This window comes from Myodes glareolus, chromosome 18 (genome assembly GCF_982192425.1).
Source record: "Myodes glareolus chromosome 18, mMyoGla1.1, whole genome shotgun sequence".
NCBI lineage: Eukaryota > Metazoa > Chordata > Mammalia > Rodentia > Cricetidae > Myodes > Myodes glareolus.
In genome coordinates this window covers 18,515,505-18,521,197 of record NC_142043.1, presented here as the reverse complement: position 1 = coordinate 18,521,197, position 5,693 = coordinate 18,515,505, and the positions used below count along the sequence as shown (strand labels likewise).

The following is a 5,693-nucleotide window of genomic DNA, read 5'->3' as shown; positions in this document are numbered from 1 at the left end:
TCCCCCTGAAAGAGGAAAATACACAAAATAACACCACCAACAACGTAAACTAAAATAACAGGAGATAGTAATCACTGGTCATTAATATCCCTTAATTTTCATGGACTCAATTCACCTATAAAATGACACAGGCTGATAGATTGGATAAGAAAAAAAATTCATCCTTCTCTGCATACAAGAAACACACCTCAACCTCAAAGACAGGCCTCGCCTCAGAGTAAAGGGTTGGAAAAAATTTCAAATGAAATGGACCTAAGAAACAAGCTGGTGTAGCTATCCTAATATCAAACAAAATAAACTTCAAACTAAAGTTAATCAAAAGAGATAAAGAAGGACATTTCATATTAGCCACAGGAAAAAACCCATCAAGAGGAAATCTCAATAATGAAGAACTATGCCCCAAATACAAGAGCACACTCATGTGTAAAACAAACACTTGTAAAGCTTAAATCAGACATTAAAACCCACACACTAATAAAGGGAGACTTTAATACCCAACTCTCACCACTGGACAGGTCCGTCAGACACAAAATTAACAAAGAAATTCACTTAACAGATGTTATGACTCAAATGAACTTAACAGAACATTCTGTCAAAACATAAAAGAACATACCCTCTTCTCAGCACCTCATGGAACCTTTTCAAAAACTGACCATTTACTAGACAACAAAGCAAACCTCAAGAGATACATGTATCTTATTGAATCACCATGGCTTAAAATTATAATTCAACAGCAACACTAATTCCTGAAAGTCCACAAACACATGGAAATTAAACAATGCTAACCTGAATCATCAATAGGTCAAGGAAGAAATAAAGGAAGAAAATTCCACACTAGTGAATGAATAAAACATTTGAAAACTCTAGAACAACAACAAAAAACAAACTCACCCAGGAGGAATAGATGGCAGGAAATACTCAAATTGAGGGCTGAAATCAACAAAATAGAAACAAAGAAAACAATACAAAGAATCAGTGAGAAAATAAGTTGGTTCTTCGAGAAAATCAACAAAATAGACAAACCTTTATCCAAACTAGCCAAAAGGCAGAGGGAGATTACCCAAATTAACAAACCAAAAATGAAAAGGGGGACATAACAACAGACATGGAGGAAATTCAGAGAATCATTAGGTCAAATTTTGAAAACCTGTACCCCCACAAAATTGGAAAACTTAAAGGAAATAGACAACTTTCTGGATAAATATCACTTACCAAAATTAAATCAAGACCAGATAAGCAAATAAATAGACCTATAACTGCTAAAGAAATAGAAACAGTCATCAAAAGTCTCCAAACGAAAAAAGGCCCAGGACCAGATGGTTTCAGCTCAGAATTCTACAGGATTAAAAAAAAAAAAGAACTAATACCAATAATATTCAGATTGTTCCACACAATGTAAACAGAAGGAATACAGCCAAACACTCTTTAGGAGGCTACAATTTACCCTGATACCCAAACCACATAAAGACATTACTAAGAAAGAGAATTACAGGCCTACCTTACTCATGAACATTGCTGCAAAAATACTCAATAAAATGCTGGCAGATCAAATCCAAGAAACCATCAGAAAAATCATCCACCATGATCAAGTTGGATTCATCCCAGAAAGGCAGGCATGGTTCAACATAAAAAAAAAAAATCTGTCAATGTAATCCACCATATAAACAAACTGAAAAGTAAAAACCACATAATCATTTAATGGATGCTGACAAAAGCCTTCAACAAGATATAGCATTCCTTCCTGGAGACAACAGGGATACAAGGAACATTTCTAATCATAACCAAGGCAATATACAGCAAGTCAACAGCCAACATCAAACTAAATGGAGAGAAATGCACAGCGATCCCACTGAATCAGGAACAAGACAAGATTCTCTCTGTATCTATTTAATATAGTTCTTGAGTTTCTAGCTAAAGCAATAAGACAATAAAAGGAGATCAAAGGGATACAAATTGGAAAAGAAGAAGTCAAACTTTGACAATTTCCTAATGATATGATAGTTTCATAAGCAACCCCAAAAATTCTACAATGAATAAACACCTTAAGTAATGTAGCAGGATACAAGGTTAACTAAAAAAAAAAATCAGTAGCCCTTTTTACACATATTATAAATGGCTGAGAAAGAAATCAGAGAAGCATCACTCTTTACAATAGCCACAAATAACATAAAATATTTTGGAGTAACTCTAACGAAACAAGTGGAAGCCCTGTATAACAAGAACATTAAATCTTTGAAGAAGGAAATTGAAGAAAACACCAAACAATGGAAAGATCTCCCACACTCCTGGATAGGTAGAATTAACATAATAAAAATGGCAATCTTACCAAAAGCAATCTACATATTCAATGCAATGCTCATAAAAATTACAGCAAAATTCTTTACAGACCTCAAAAGAACAGTACTCAACTTCACATGGAAAAACAAACCCAAAGATAGCCCAAACAATCCTGTATATAAAGGAACTTCTGGAGGTATCACAATCCCTGACTTCAAACTCTACTACAAAACTACAGTACATATGTACTTTATGATCCAAAACAGTAGCACAATTGCAGTTATGAAGTAGCAATGAAAATAATTTTATGGTTGGGGAATCAACACAACATGAGAAACAATATTAAGGGGTCACAGCATTATGAAAGTTGAGAAACACTGCTCTAAAATGAAAAGCAGAAGTATTTTAAACCTATAGTCTTATATCCGATTAATAGCATTCAATTACGTGAACAAAACGTTTCACTGTTTATTGAAACTTTTATTCTTTTTTAAAAAAGATACCGAAATTATATTCTGATAAAAATAAATGTTATATAAAGCTTATAGTTAGGTGTGAACATTAATGTATAATGTAAACAAATAATTAGAATTTAAAATCTCAGTTATGTTAACAGGTGCGACGCGCATCCTGATCAGCAGGAATGAACGCCACTAAAAACGAGAATTCCTTCCCTGGTCACGTCTTTATTCGGAGCATTTGATTGAGGAAAATTGGGGGAAGGGAAGATAGAGCCGGGACGAGAGAAAGCTTAGAGAGAGCGGAAGTAGAGCCCAGAGGCAGCTGCTTTTAAACGGTGGAGAGGCTTGAACGCTGTCCTGATTGGTTAATGCCATTTGCTGGTCTGAGCATGTGCAAGCAAGGGTGCAGGCCTCACGTGGCTAAGCCAGGTATGGACTTGTATACTTCCAACCTGCAGGACCACCTGTGCCTCCAGGTGGCTTCCTACATCTCCCCCTTCTACTGTAAATAAAAGCAATAAGGCAAAACTATTTTCCAATCTGGTCCCCACCTCATGATGTGTGGACCGATTGAAGAAAAGAAAAACAAGACACACCCTCCGCCAATGCATACCTTCCTCAGTGCAATGGGACAACTACCCTGGGAGTGCTAGGGCTGTGTCTGCACACCCTCCGCCTATGCATACCTTCCTCTATGCCATGGGACTATCTGGTCCCTTGAGGGTACAAAGGCTATGCATGGCTAATTGCCTATGAGCTCTTTTGAGGCTGAGAGCCAAACTTGGGGTGAGGATACACATACCAAGGCTGCCAAGGCCTGTGCCACAAAGACCTTGTCCCTCCTCACTTGGGCTAGCAGGTAGCACACCAATCAAAGACATACATCACTTCCACCTAGACACAGCATGCCAAGAATATCTCTGCTCCCACCCATTCCTAAGGAAGGAAAAGGCAAAATAGAGTCAGTCAGAAAATTGTTAAGAGATAAGAGGTTGCACAGGGTGTTGCTCAAGGCGATGGTGAGAAACAGCTGCTCTTGACACTGCCCAGAAGGTCATCTCTGCTGTCTCCGCACGAATCTTCCACAGCAGGACATTCAGCATCCACTGGATCATCTTTCTTTATCTCTTGTCAGTCTTGCTGGCATCCAGATGTATGTCAACATTCCTAGAAAAATATAAACAAAGCTCTCCTCCCAAATTAACATTTAAGAGTATTAAAAACTCTCAGTGTAAAAATTCAGCACAATCAGTACTGGAAGTAGGCTGGTTTTGAACTTAGAGACTTGCAGGTCTCCGTTTCAAAGAGCAAATCTTGTTTGCCTGTGCCATTAAAGCAGGCTTTAGAATTAGATGGAATTGCTTTCAAACAGAGCATCTCTGTTTGCTGTTGTTTTTCCAGCAAAATTTTGAATTAAAAATTAAATGTAAAGAATGCAAGAGAAATCCTTTCTCTGGGGGAAGCTGTCACTGGTAGTCCCCCTCTATTGTCTAAAACCAAAACAGTTGTCACTGGGAATTGAACTCATGACCTTTGGAAGAGCAGGCAGTGCTCTTAACCTCTGAGCCATCACTCCAGCCCGCATTCAAATGAAAAAACCTCTAGGTAGCATTGTTTTATTCCACCCGTTGCCTGAGGCAATAGGTCCATAACGGGTAACCAGGTTGACACGCCTTTATTATGATAATTACGACCAGTTCTGCCTGAAGTCAGCAAACTTTAGCATAGCCAAATGGAACCAGAGCCATTTTAGCCTCAGAGGCCCTCACAGTCCCAGGTACACTGTAAGCCCTCTGGCCCGGCTGCCTGTGGCACCGTTCTCATTTCTGGCACCGCCGTGACATCCTCCAGGCCAGGCACCAACCGAGCCGGCGCAACGTGCCCCCCACCACAGCCACAGAGCAAAGCTCCGCTCCAGCTGCCCTCCAGCCCCAGCTGCACCCACTCCGAGCCCAAACCGGTGTACGGAGCAAAGCGGAACTCAGAGAAGCAGGCTTGCTGCTCTGTAATCACTGAAAGGACCTCATTTAATCTTTTAGGGAATTTGGGCATCGTTAATCTCTCTGGCTGCTTCCTGCTGAATTGGGGACGATGTGAATTTTGGGGGATAAATGTTTTTATCTAACTGAATTTTTTTGGCAACAAATGTTTTTATCTGACTGAATTTTTGGCGACTGTGGTTGTGAGCTGCGGCGGCAGCAGCAGCGGACAGCGGCGGCTGTGATAGCTCCGCCTCTGAGGCACGGCCCAAGCAAAGGCATGGCCCCGCCCCGGGCCATGTGCGGGCTCGCCGTTTATCCTGTACCTGCGAACTGTGCACCCTGCCTCACCTCAGGCATAGAACTCGCACCGCTGGCCATGAGTCTTTTCCATGCTCCGGCGAGGGGGGGCCTCTCCTGCCCGGTCTGCCCGCGCGCGGGAGGGCCCGGTTAGGGCCACGGGGGCCCCAGTCTCAGACCTTCCCAGGGGCCGGGGAGTGACGAGCACTCAGCACGTGGCCCCGCCGATGAGCTTCCTCCGCCCGCCCATGTTGCTATGGAAACGCGATTCAGAGTTTGTGCTCAGAGCTCAAGTGCTGGGATTAAAGGCGTGCGCCACCACGCCGGCTACTTCCTCAATCAAAATTAAAGTTTTCTGTACGTGAGAGCCAGAGACTGAGCTCTCTTATCAAAATTAGGCGAAAATCACCTCCAAAAGCTCTGTGGCTCTTTAAGAACAGGAAAGGCAGTCTTCAGACACGATCAAACCCGCCTCCCTATGAGACTGTTGCCTCCAACAGCGAGTACGGACGGAGGAAGCCGCGGATCTCCCAACCGTAAACCTCGCTTTTTCGGCTGCTGTTTTTATTCACACTCCTCCTGCACTGAACTTGAGGGGTTTTTTTCTTCCCCGTTGCTTTCTGTACCTTCTTTCAGATACCTTAACTTTGATTCTTTTTTTATTTTCTTTTCTTTT

The 5,693-nt window shown here is 41.6% G+C and overlaps 1 pseudogene; it reads right to left on the bottom strand.

Moving 5' to 3' along the window:
• Positions 1-5,040: 5,040 nt before the first annotated feature.
• On the bottom strand, positions 5,041-5,260 carry LOC148119086 (Nuclear RNase P; annotated as a pseudogene).
• Positions 5,261-5,693: the final 433 nt, after the last annotated feature.